Source organism: Canis lupus, chromosome 22, assembly GCF_003254725.2.
Source record: "Canis lupus dingo isolate Sandy chromosome 22, ASM325472v2, whole genome shotgun sequence".
In the NCBI taxonomy this organism is placed as follows: domain Eukaryota; kingdom Metazoa; phylum Chordata; class Mammalia; order Carnivora; family Canidae; genus Canis; species Canis lupus.
The window spans coordinates 11002017-11016309 of NC_064264.1; the positions used below are offsets into that span (position 1 = coordinate 11002017).

General features: G+C 34.1%; 2 long non-coding RNA genes across 9 annotated transcripts in view; both read left to right on the plus strand.

Moving 5' to 3' along the window:
- LOC125753336 (uncharacterized) overlaps positions 1 to 1835 on the plus strand; it is a 33072-nt gene extending 31237 nt beyond the window's left edge. The window contains exons 2-3 of the long non-coding RNA XR_007404918.1: positions 1474 to 1525; positions 1719 to 1835. This is a non-coding gene — a long non-coding RNA (uncharacterized LOC125753336). The remainder of the gene's footprint in view (positions 1 to 1473; positions 1526 to 1718) is intronic.
- The window catches only part of LOC118351967 (uncharacterized), an 839933-nt gene that overhangs the window by 626567 nt on the left and 199073 nt on the right, over positions 1 to 14293 (plus strand). The gene's annotated exons all lie outside the window — the stretch shown is intronic.

Consider the following 14293-nt stretch of genomic DNA (forward strand, 5'->3'; position numbering starts at 1 on the left):
AACTCTTGCACTTATAGATTTATGAAACCTTAAAAGTAAAGTAATATTTGGTTTTATAAATTTTACAAATCACACAGAGCCAAAAGCGACAAAACATAATTCAAATTAACAGCATTATTGGGTTATGTTATTATTTTTTAAAACAAAATTACTAAAATGTGAATTCTGTATTGATAGCTATTGCTCGGGCTCTTTGTTAGTCTGTATAAGTAGATTTTGCTACATCGATAACAAACTTCAAATCTCAATGACTTAACACATAAAATTCTATCACATAGTCTATGTCAGGTGACTCTCTAGTGCAGTTTTCACCATACAAATTTAGGATCTCCATGCATAATGTATCAAAGCAGAGAAATAACTGGAATGATATACAGAATAATTTTCACTACCTCATCTTTGAATATTAGTAAGCACTAGTCATGCAGCCCCATCTAACTGTACGATGACTGGATGTTTTAGGTCCCAATGTTACAATATACATTGGTGAGTACAAATAATGACTATCACAATTCCAGAACTGAAATATTATACTCTAAAATGGCCTAAAATTATATTACTATGAACATAAAATAAGTTTAGTTTCTTTTATTGGTAAAGTGTTGCATAAATACAAGAAAATACAGATGATTGTAATTATCTTAACATTAGAACTATGGGCAGTAAGATATACCTCTCAGTATCCTGACACTGCCATTTCTATAGGTGCTCTGTTGGCCTCAACATAATTATAAATACAAAATGCAAGAATGGGCCATGAACTCTTAGATAATAATTGGTAAAAAGGTTATTCAAAATATTCAAAGATTATTCAAAATAAGATTAAGATTATTCAAATAAGATTATTCAAAATAAGAATTTTTTATTATCTTCTATGATTCAAAATAAAATTGGATAGACAATTCATGGCCACATGTGAGAATATACTGCCCACCCCACTGTTTGAGAAACAGTATTGTATACAGCTATTCTGACTGTAAAGCTATGTGTCAATATGAGTGGAAAATAATAAAATGTTCAAGAATAAGATTATTGTGAACCGGAGTGGAATTATTTAGGTTCAGCCTTGAAAAAATGATAGGACTTAAACAGGCATGAAGGAGGAGAGAATCGAGCTATCAGCAGATTGAACATCATATAAAAGAAGAAAGGGAGATACCAAGGTTGGTTCCTGTGTTAAGAAGATGAGCTTATTTGGAAGGAAGAGTTTGTTATGAGTATTTTGTGTTTTCTTTTATGTATAATGAAAAGCCAGAGAAAAATTCTGAGTAAAAAATATACTTCCTTGAAAACAGTGCTTTTGGACAAATAATATAACTTTACATGGCTAAGGATTGAGGCACTGTAAACTATAATGATTACCACGTACTAAATATTTATGATATGTGGGATAATTCATTAGGCACTTTATATAAAATACCTAATTTCATAACCTGAATCCTTAAAGCAGACAATACTATCCTTGTTTTACAGATGCGAGAAGAGAACTCAGAAATGTTGGGTAGCTTCTCTATTTACAATATTAGTAAGTACCTTGAAAAAAATGGATTTAAATCCAATCTGACACCTAAATTCAATTTCTTTCTACTATATCCTATTAAATGAAAGAGGGCTGTGCATTTCTGGCCTTCTAATAAGCAAGTCCTATTCATCAGTAAATTAGTCAACCACAATGTAGTCATCTTCACTGAGGTAATTAAATTTTGTTTCTTTCACAGGATTAGGTACACACAGTTTGCAAGTGACCAACACTGCTACTAATAAAGTATACCTTTTTGTTACTATCAAGAGGAAATTAACCTAGTTGGGACTATTTCTATTATAATAAATTAACATGTATTAAATATTGTGAGTTTGGCACTCTATTAGCCTACATTCATTTTTATCAGAATTTGGAATATATAGAATATGAATAAAAAGGAAATAATATAGATCCATACATAATGCATTTATTATCCTATACTTTTTTTTTTCATTTTCCTAGATAGAGACAAGCCAATAAAAGGTTGTAGTTTCGATGAGATAAATGATTGTGTAACTGCATTCCCAGGCCAATTAAAATTCAATCAGTTTTCTTCTCCTTTTTGTTAAGTTCTCTGAGATACTTAGCAGCTATAGAAAACTTCCAAAGGCATGAAATGGCCCTCAGACTTTGGTGGTAGATAACAAGAGCAATCAACAAGGAGACACTAGTCATCATCAAGGAGACTTCAGCAATAAACTGGGAAATAATGAAAGTTATCCTTAGGGAAGTGGAATCAATACCCAAGTTCAATAGACAATGACATAGAAACTTGATTGAAAGGTGGGATGTGAAGGAAGAATTGGTAAGTGGCAAAAGAAAACCAAAAAACTTTAGAGGAGAATGCAGTCAGTCTCAATACATCAAGGGAACCATCAATAGAACACTGCCAGGTTGCTTCTCCTTGTTATTAACTGAGAGGTGAGGGATAGAATATGTAACTTGGTCATTTTCTCCCTTTAACTTAGATATTAGAATATCAGGATGGTTTCCTACACCATATGAACTTGGGCTCATCCAACATATTACTGGTTCGCATTAGGTACTTAGTAATTCTGCATTCAACAGATAAATAAAAAGATGAACGAATGAAAGGCTAGTGAATTTCATTGCTCAGTAAAGGCTGCAGAACCATAGTTTTCCTGTCCTTGAATCTGGTGAGAGATTACTCAGTAGAGGGAATACTACAGAGAGATACCAATTTGCATTCATACAGTACCTGGTACTATATACAGGGTGTCATTCAGTATGTGTGTCATTCAAATATTTTGTTGCACTCTAAACACAGACTGTTGTGCCCTGAATACCCACCCATACTTTTCACTGTTTTAAGGATAAACCTTTGAGTTGCCAGTGTAGCCAACAAAGAAGTGTGGTCTGGGCCTTGTTTAATTCTTTAAGCATCAACTGATGGAGCTCTCTAGCAGTGCTTCTACATTCCTGACAGCTTGGCAGTTTCTAAAGCAGTGACAGAGAATTTTCTGAGAGCAGAGGAGTTAGGAGCATGTAAATCTGGAGCCAGAGTGCTTGGGATTAGAATCTTCCTTCTATAGTTTACTAACGAGGCAAATTATTTAACTTCACTGGCCCTCATTTTTCTCATATTTAAAATGGGGCTAATAAGATTATATCTTTTTCCAATGCCTTGTTATGGAAATTAACTATAAAGTGGTCAAAACATACTCCTTATCACATGCTTAACCATGTGAAACTAATTGATACTGCATACACTTCGGCAAAATAAAAATACAAACAAGTAGGGCACTCCTTCTAGGTGGAAGTTTCGGATAGACTACCCGTAAGGAAGGTCACCCAAATGGGTGGAGACAGGAAACTGGAGTGCAAGGTGAAAAAAGAGTGTCCTGTTTTGTTTGGATAAAGTAAAGAATAGACTTGAGAATGTTTATAGAAGAATGCAAAGATTTAGAACCAACAGCAAACTTGAAGATAAGGGAGGCAAACCCCAGAGAACATAGCAGAGGATGAGATCAATGCTATAGGTGGAATAATTGCCTTTAAACAGAAGCAGGGACAGATAATTGCTATAGCTTCTTTTGTGTCCCTTTATCTTTAGCCTGTATTTCTGTTTGGAAACAATGAGCTATATTGGATATCACGACAACCTTACTTATTGAAAGACACCCTGTATCACTGATTTTCACAAATTTTCCCTACTTTGTATGCTGTTAACTTGATGTTTAATCCATACACCTGCTGCTTTGTGTGCTTAGCATGCCTTTTCCTTTAAATTTCATCTCTCCTAGACAGAGTTCTCAATTAAGTGGCCCTTCAGCCAAACAATTTTTAATTCCAAGAAACTTCTTCAGCATTTCCAGAAACATAGTAAACACAATTAAGTGGGTATTGCTTGCATTTTCGTTTCCCCCTCAGTGGAAAGTCATCACTGGTTCCCACTGCTTGCCAATAATTGCCTCCTGGAGTTAAAGTACTAACAGGGCAGTGACTTTGTCTATTTAATCTACTTCTCATATCATAGCACTGTTTTATGAGTTGTACGGGAACCATATCCCATTTGATAATGATGATGACCCAACATTTTTATATAGGAAAGCTATTAAAATTGCTTTAACAAAAGCAGGGCATAGGAAATGGGCTGTTTTGTCAGATCATGTAGAAGCTTCAACCTAAGAGATGTTAGCTTATGAAAAATCTTCAAGGGTCTTTTAATCATTGATTTAAGTCTGCAGTCTTCTATTTGAAATTATTCTGGATTTTTCTGTAATCTAGCTTTATGACCAACAGCTAAAACCATGCTAAACATAGCTTAGTCTCTTTGCATACTTTGTCGGCTTTGCTCTTGTTTTCATGATAGCATAGCTCCATCTAAGAAAAAGAAAACTTCCAAGATATGTTTGGTTTCTGTTTCACCCCACAAATGTGTATATATCTTTTATTCTCTGTAAGATGGAAAAATGAGTTTGAAAAAACTTCAGCTATATTATCAAAGAAGAACTTAGGAGTTTAGCTATGACATTCCCATTAAGCCTGCAAAAGAGAATGAGTAAAGCCGTGTTCTGACTTTGTGACTTTAACCATTAGTAATCATCAAAACACTGTGAAAAATGATTTTAAGATCAAAGTGAAATATAACAACTTCAAAGACAGATAGAGAGCTCGGTGCTGAAAAAGCAGGGTTCTCATAATGTGACCCCCATTAGAAGGTTGTCAGAAGTCAGGTAAACAAGATCTGGATTTGAAATAGACCTTTCTAAGAACATCTGCGGCAATTCACCAAGTTCATATTTCTCATAATTTTACATACTTACTTTCAAAATCACTTTCTGTTCCATTCTACAGATGAAATTTGAGTGTGTTTTGTGTGATCCTTAATCATTAAACATAATTTAAGTTGACCATACAATTTACCATTTAGACTTGTACATTTTGGGAGAGAAAGATGAGGCTATTAATAATTATACCTCAGAAAGAGTGTTAATTTGGTATGTCCTGGACAAATGAGGAAGTGTCCTACCATGGTCCTGTTACAGAAAATAGCCTTGTTAAAGATGAAATATTGTCCCATTGGCCCTAAATTAGCAATTATTTCTTTTGAAATCTTATTTCTTAGCTATTTAACTTTGGGTATTTCTCATTAACCAATCTTAATAATCACAGTGTAAGTGGTCTATTGCCTTTAAGTTATGAAAACATCTCACACCAACCTCAAGACACTTATTATATTCAGCAACAGCAAAATGACTTCCAAATATTTAACACTATTAGCATATCAAGAAGTTTTTGATGGAAAAAGTCAATGTGTCATATTTTACAGCTCATTAAATAATTGTTTGGATACTTGCCTATGGAGACCATTTTATTTACCAAATCCTAAGTCATCAAATATCACAGTTATAAAAAAAATGCACAATGAAGAACAATAAATAACTGTAAAACCTGTTGTAGTTTTAGCTACTTTTAATGAGTTTATTTCAACATGAAAGAAATGTTGAATTCTTTGAAATTTTACCATTTTAAAACACAATTGTTATATATCTTTTCTTTTTCTGTCTTTATCATTCTCTGTGATTCCGTATGAGTATTTCCATTTTGCAAAGCATCCTTCTAAACATTTTTATAGCAAAATGTATATAATTGCAGTTAGAATCGATATAAAATATTTGCCCAGTTTGAATTTATTTCCATGTTATCATATAATCTATGTAATTGTGAGTGAAAGTATACATTGAGATTATGTCCTACTTTAATTCATCATTAACTTATCATTGGATATTTGGAGTGGCTCTCATTTTTTTCCACCGTGTTAACACTGAAGTAAATATTTTAACACAGCTTTTCTTTTTTTTTTTTACAACTCCTAAAATTTTAAAATAATACCCAAATGCATGATTACTAGGCCAAATGGTAACATAAGAAAGAAGAAGAAATAGTTGCCTTTAAAAAAGAGTATAAGGGCCAAGGGTGTCAAGCAAATTTAATTGTATCCTAAGTGACTTAGTAGAACTGCACCTTATTTATATATATTTAACAGAAATAGTGTGATTTAAAAATATGATTCATTTGTGATGTTTGAATAATGAAAGATTAATCTAGTTTCTGAGCAGTTGAGTTCAGCTCTCTTTTACTATAAACATAAGTATCTGACTTAGGAATCCTATAGTTTTAAGGTCTTGTTTGGTTCACTAGAAATGAATGGATACACAAAAATGCTATAGGTAAAATGGATAAGTTTGCAAATAAAAAGTGACAGTATTACTTAAGCATAAAATATGTAGTACCACAATTCAGCATCAAGAAAGACAATCTATTTATCCCAAATAACATTGTTTTAAAGTCAGTGAGACAGTGAACTAGTTCCCTCTTTACGTACAGAGATTTTTCTTTGTAACATTTTCATGTAAAGAATTTTGTCATTATTTTATTGCAAATGCTGGTTTATTATTTTTGTCCTAGGCCTGATCCAGAGGAAATTATATTTATTTATTTTTCTTAAATATTGTATTTATTTATTCATGAGAGGCACATAGAGAGAGGCAGAGACATAGGAAGAGGATGAAGCAGGCTCCTTGTAGGGATCCCAGTGTGGGACTTGATCCGAGGACTCCAGGATCACGCCCAGAGCCAAAGGCAGATGCTTAACTGCTGAGCCACCCAGGCATCCCAGAGGAAATTATATTTAAACCTATTTCTTAAACCCAAGTGTTTCCTTCCCATACCCAACTTCTCTTCTTCCTGTCTATTCATGATCTCTTCACCTATGTAGAGTTAGAGAAAGGGCTATAAAAAGGCAACAGGGAACCTATTGAGGAGAGTAAGATTTTGCTGATAAATCTCGCCTCAATTGTTGAAATAATCATTTGAGCAAAAAGCAAGGAGACTTTGTTTATTTCTAACTAAAATGTTTTGTGGTTACCTCATGTGTACATTCATAAAGTCACAAACATCTTGCTATTAGTATTTCTACTCACATCAACACGCCAAGTGGAATCAGAGAATTGTGAAAAATAATAAATCTTTTCAAGTTTGTAAAAGAAGAGGAAGCTTGAACAGCAATGTTCAAGCTATCTTCATCAAAAAATTGAAAGCATATGTCAGCAAATAATATTTTCTAGTAGTAAACGATGAAAGAAATTAATTGCTTGCATTTATGTAGGAATATTATCAAGGCAGCCAAGCATATGCTCAAAATACATGGTCATCAAAACCTGACCTAATGAACATTTCTAGTCTCATCTTCAATCCAAATCTTGTGTCCAAATTTTGCTGCAGTGAACTGGCCATCTTTCCCCCCAATATCATCTTACTTCCACATTGTGCTTTTGTTTGAATATTTACTACTTCAATTCTTCTGTTTGTGGAAATTCTCATAATTCAAGAAGGAAGTTCCCTCCAACATAATTAAGTATTCCTTTATATACTTAATCCCCATATAACTTTCTAAGCACCCTCCTCTTGACCACAGTCCAACGTTCGGTGAGTCAAATCTTCATAACAGCAGCACAAAATGACATTCTTCCTATGAAGTAAGGGGAAGATGTTTTTAAGCAATCCTGTTAGTTTATGTTTGTAATAAGGTTGAATTACACTAAATAACTAAAATTTTAAGAAAAATATGATAAGCTGGCTGATATAAATTCCGTTAACTATAAATTAATGTCCTGATTTTTTTTAAGTGGAGGGAATGAATTCCCAAATATCTTTGAAGTAACTGTTATATTCACAGTTCTATGCTAGATATATTACAAAGATAAATACACATATTTTAAAATATCCCACTTTAATGCAAGACATTTTATGTTAGATGCAATAATATGTCCCATGTTCAAAGTATATGTTTTAAATATGATAACTCCGGATTATGAAGCAGTTCTTTGACTAAGAGAATTTGACTAAGTCCTTTTTTACAGAAGAGATGTTACCACTAATCAATAAATAAATTTGTGATGATGCAGGAAAGGAGAAGAGTCACAATAGCTGGATGGACCTAATGATATGCAGAATGCAGATTCTTTTGCCACAAGGTTGCCCCTAAGGCAACCATATTTCATATACAGTATTATGTATTTACTTACAGCATTTGTGCTTACAATCATACTAAAACATTGTTCAAAAAATTCTATTTAACTATTTCATTTTAAAATAATTATTGTGTTCACAATTATATCTCTTATATGTTTGGACCATCTGCTTCCTATATGAATAGAATTCCAATTTTAGAATAATAGTCAAACGAGTGATTGAAGTTTCAAGATTTATCTCCCAGGAAAGCATTAAGTGTAAAAGATGTTTGCATTCAATATTTATATTATATTGAGTGGAGTCAAATAACAAAATTATGATTTTTACTCAAAATTTTTATACCATATCACCTTTTTCTTCCATGTAGGTTTCAATGGAAGCATGATACTGTGTTTAGCTTTACATAAAGGGAAAAGATATAATGACTTTTAAGAGAAAAATCCAAAGATGGCTCATTGTATTTTTTAGTTTCTTGAATAGATAAATTATACTGTCACCAGATGCTTATTCTTAACTTCCTATCACCAAAAACAGTATCCCAGATCCCAAAACACAAGGGGACCTATTTCCTCTAGTCCCCAGGTGTACGTACTGTAGAGGATTCTTATACATTATTCATTTTATAGATTACTGTTTCTCCAAATACCTCCACATAACAAGTCTCATTCTAGGAAAGAGAAATGCAAGTGGTTGATGCCAGAGCCCTCATCACAGTCCAGATGACTAGTGTAAACCTGGTATGGTCATTTTGACCTTCATGCCAAGCGATCATATGGTGTAACTTGTACAAATAGGCAGTAAGGATAGATGAGCTTAGTAAATTCCAGACAAATTTCCTTGTTCTGAGAGAGAGAGAGAGAGAGAGAGAGAGAGAGAGGAAGGGAGGGAGGGATAGAGGGAGGGAGGGAGGGAGGGAGGGAGGAAGGAAGGAAGGAAGGAAGGAAGGAAGGAAGGAAGGAAGGAAGGAAGGAAGGGGAAAGAGAAGGAGGAGAAAAAGCAAAGAAGACAAGTAAAGCAGGTGGGGGAAAAATGAACAATTTTGTTTAGAATTGAATCTGGAACACTTGCCTCCGTGTCTCATCCTGGAATCAAAACTGAGGATATTCTGACACATTAAGGATCACAAAACAAAGTATGGCTGCATTATAACACTGTCAAGTCATAAAATCAAACATAACTGTTCATCCTTTAGACTTTGTTTATTGAGATGGTAAACTACTTTAGTTTTGTGTGTGTGTGTGGGGGTGTGTGTACAGTGTGCATTTTTTCGTTAATACTTTTTAGAGCAGCTTAAAGTTTATAGCAGAACTGAGGGGAAGGTACATATATTCTCTTTTCTTGTCATTATTTTTCTGGCTTGAGTATGAGAGTAGTGCTAGTCTCAGAATGAATCTGCTTCTGTCCTCTGAAAGAGGTTGTAGACAGCTGGTATAATTTCTTATTTAAAACTTTGTGGGACAGCTGAGTGGCTCAGTGGGTGGGTGGCCTTTGGCTCAGGGTGTGATCCCGGGGACCTGGGATCAAGTCCTGCATCAGGATCCCTGCATGGAGCCTGCTTCTCCCTCTGCCTGTGTCTCTGCCTCTCTCTCTCTGTGTCTCTCATGAATAAATAAATAAAATCTTAAAAAAAAAAAAAAACTTTTCTAGAATTCCACAGGAAATCCATTTGAGTTTTTGTGCTTTCTGTTTTGGAAGGTTATTAATTAATGATTCAATAAATATTGATTACTGAGTAGTTAATGACTGATTAATAGATATAAGCCTATTCAGATTGTCAATTTCCTGTTGAAAGATTTCCTGGGAAATCTTATCTTTTAAGGCATTAGTCTGTTTCATCTAGGTTATCAAATATGTGAGTCTAGGGCTATCCATAGTATTCCTTTATGTTCTTTTTTTTTAAAGATTTTATTTATTCACTCATGAGAGACAGAGAGAGAGAGAGAGAGAGAGAGAGAGAGAGAGAGAGAGAGGCAGGGGGAGAAGCAGGCTCCAAGCAGGGAGCCAGACATGGGACTCGATCCCGGGACTCCAGAATCACGCCCCGGGCCAAAGGCAGGCATTTAACCACTGAGCCACCCAGGGATCCCCTCCTTTATATTCTTTTTAATATCCATAGCATCTATAGTGATCTCCCCTCTTTCACTCCTGATATTATTAGTAAGTTGTTTCCTCTGGTTTTTTCTTAGTTAACCTAGCTAGATGCTAATTGATTTTATTAAAGTACCAGGTTTTGGTTTTATTGATTTTCTCTACTGATTTCCTGTTTTCAGTTTCCTTGATGGAAACTAGCCCTTTATCTGATATGTCATTTGCAAATATCTTCTCCCATTCTGTAGGTTGTCTTTGAGTTTTGTTGACTGTATCCTTTGCTGTGCTCCGATTCTTATTATTTATTTTCTTTGGTTTACTTTGGAGTTAATGTGCCCTTTTCTTTCTAGTTTCCGTAGGTGGACACTTAGATTATAGAATTATAGAATGTAGTCCTTTGTCTTCAAATATATACATTAAATGCTATAAGTTTCCCTCTAAACACTGCTTTTCCTATATCCCACAGATTTTGATAAATTGTGTTTTCAATTTCATGTATTTAAACTATTTTAAAATTTCTCTTGAGACTTCTTTGATCCATGGGTATTTAAAAATACATTGTTTAATTTCTCTGGGGATTTTACAGTTATCTTTCTGTTCTTGATTTCTGTTATAATTCCATCATGGTCTGAGGGCAGACATTGTATGGTTTCTATTATTTTAAGTTTGTTAAGGTGTGTTGCATGGCACCAAATGTTGTCTCTCAGTGAATGCTTCATGGAGGCTTGAGAAAAATATATATTCTGCTGCCTCTGGATGAAGTAATCTCTGGTTATCAGTTATACCCAGTTAACAGATGGTATTGTTGAATTTAACTGTTTCCTTGCTACTGTCCATTGCTGAGTGAGGAGTGCTGAAGTCTCCAACTATGATAGTGGATTTGGTCATTTCTTTTTGCACTTTTATTTCTGTCTCATTGTTTGAAACTCTCTTGTTAGGAGTTTCATGTTAGCATACCTGTTAAGGATTATTTTTTTGGAAAATTGATCCTTTAATCTTTAGGTAATGGCCTTCATCATCCCCGATAATTTTACTTGCTTTGGCATAGTGTTTCTCTGAAATTAATGTAGCTAATGCTATTTTCCTTTGATTAGGGTTGGCATGGTGTATTTTCTTCTATATGTGTTTTCATATTTAAATTGTGCTTCTTGGGACGCCTGGGTGCTTCAGCTGTTAGATGTCTGCCTTCGGCTCAAGGCATGATCTTGGAGACCCAGGATTGAGTCTCACATTGGGCTCCATGCATGGAGCCTGCTTCTCCCTCTGCCTGTGTCTCTGCCTCTCTCTGTGTGTGTCTCTTGTGGATAAATAAATAAAATCTATAAAATATTAAAAAAAATAAATTGTGCTTCTTATAAATATCACATATTTCGGTCTTGTTTTTGATATACTTTGATAGTCTTTGTCTTTTAATTGCTGCTTTTAGACCATTGCCATTCAAAGTGATATACTTGGTTTAATATTTACCATGTTCTTACCATTTCCTATTTGTTGCTTTTGTTCTTTGTTTCATTTTTTGTTTTGTTCCCAACTTTTGTTCTGCTTTTTGTAGTTTTAATTGAGCATTTTATATTGAGCATTTTCTCACCTTTTTTAGCATAATAGTATACTACTATTTTTACTTTTTTAATGGTTGTCCTAGATTTGCAATATATATTTATATAAAATATATTTATATATATAGTTTATATTTATATATAAACAATATATATTTATATATATTTATAGATAATCTAAATCTACTTTATTTTTTTTAAGATTTTATTTATTTATTTATTCATGAGAAACACAGAGAGAGGCAGAGCCATAGGCAGAGGGAGAAGCAGGTTCCCTTGCGGGAAGCCTGACATCGGACTCGATCCCAGGACCCCGGGATCACGCCCTGAGCCGAAAGCAGATGCTCAACCACTAAGCCAACCAAATCCACTTTCAAATAACACTATACCACTACACAGATAGCATAAATACCTTAAAAACAAAATGATCCAAGTTCCCTGATCCCATCCCTTGTGTCATTGCTATCATTCATTTCACTTATATATAAAAATGCATAAACATATATGTATATTTGCAACATATATAAGCATACATAATCAGTCACATTATTGATGTTATTATCATGAACAAACTGTTATATTAATTATGTATAAGAAAAACAATAGTTTTTATTTTACCTTCTTCCTTTTTCAGTGCTCTTCCTTTGTGTAGATCAAACTTTGACATTATTAATTTTCTTTCTCTCCGAAATATTTTTAATATTCCTTATAAGTTTGTCAACAAATTCCCTCAATTTTTGTTTGTCAGAGAAAGTATTTCTTTTTCAATTTCAAGGCATAATTTCTCAGGACACAGAATTTTAGGTTAATGGCTCTTTTTCTCTGAACACTTTAAATATTTCACTCCACTCTTCTTCCTCACATGATTTCTGAAGAGAAAAGTTGCATGCAATTCTTATCTTTATTCTTATATAGGTAAGGTGTTTTTTGTTTGTTGTTTGTTTGTTTGTTTGTTTCCCCCCTCTGGCTTCTTTCCAGATTTTTTTCTTTATCTTTGATTTTTTGTGGTTTGGACATGCCTAAGTATACTTTGCTTTGGCATTTAACCTGCTTATTATTCTTTGAGTTTCTTGGATCTGTGGTTTGGTGTCTGACATTTTGGGTCAATTCTTAGTCATTATTGATTCAAATATTCTCTTCTTTTCTCTCCTTCTAATACTCCCATCATATGTATGTTACAGCTTTTGTAGTTGTCCCACAGTCCTTGGATCTTCTGTCTTTTTTCAGTCTTTGTTCTCTTTGCTTTTCAATTTTCAAAGATTTTGTGGAAATATCTTCTTATGTTAGAGACGACTCTTTCCTCACCCATGTCTAGTCTACTAACTAACCCACCAAAAAGCATCCTTCATTTCTGTGATAGTGTTTTTTGTGTCTAGCATTCATTTTTACTTCTTTCTTAGGATTTCTGTCTCTCTACTTATCTTGCCCATTTGTTCTTGTCTACTATCTACCCATTAAAGCCATTAACATATTAATTATATTTGTTTTAAATTCCTAGTTTGATAATTCTAACATCTATGCCATGTCTGGTTCTGATGCATACTCTTCTCTTCAAACTGTGTTTTGTTTGTTTGTTTTATTTTTTACTTTTGTTGCCTTTAATTTTTCCTTGATAGTCAGGCATCATGTGCATGAGAGAACGGGAATTGCCATAAATGTGCCTTAGTAATGTGGTGGTGAGGTGTGGGGAGAGGGTAACTTTTCTAGAATTCTATGACTAGGTTTCAATCCTTTAGTGAGCCTATGCCTCTGAACTGTAAGCTTCATGAAAGTTTCTCTATTTTTTGCTTACCCCTTAGATGGAACACGATTGCTACAGTGGGCTGAAGTTGGTATTTTCCTTCTCCCTCATGGCTTGACTGGAATGGCTCGAGTTGGGTGTTTCTCTTCTCTGGGTCACATGGGCTCTGTTAAATACCCCAGCATGTTATACTTTGCTTCCTTTTTTTTCCCCTGAGAGCAGACCTTGTTAATAAGAAAAGAGTGCTCTGGTGTAATTAAAAATGGTTTATTTTTCCCTCTCACTGCCTGAAGTTCAGGGGATTTTTCTCTGATATTGACTCCTTCAGAGTCAGTAAAAACTCCTTCAGAGTTTTTGTCAAACTCCTTCAGATATATCTCCTCATGTTACAGGGTCCCCTATGATTGCCCACCACCTAGAGTTTTAAACCCCCAGAGTTGTCCATACTGAGACTCGAACAATTTGTAACTATAGTTCAGGTTTTCCTACCCTGGTATTGGTTCCCAGGGTGGCTTCTTGCTATAAGTGGCTGCTGTGGCAAGCCATGGCTTTCTGAATTCTCCTCTCTTATCTCTACAATCATGGGGGCAATGGTTTTCCCTGTGTCCAGTGCTTTCTTTGGGATCCAAGAAGAGTTATTGATTTTTAAGTTTGTTGAGGACAGGGTGACAACTTCTATCTTTACATAAGGAGCCAGAAGCCAATTCTCTGAACTTAATTTTTAATCCATGTTTAGTTCTGTTTTTTTGTTCCTTCTAATTGAAAATATCTGAAATGATATATATGTCCAAATAAATCATTAAAATGATGAAAAATATGTATCACTATTATTATATTAATGAGCATATTAGAGCCATTTAGAAGCCCTGGTATAAAATTATATGCCTT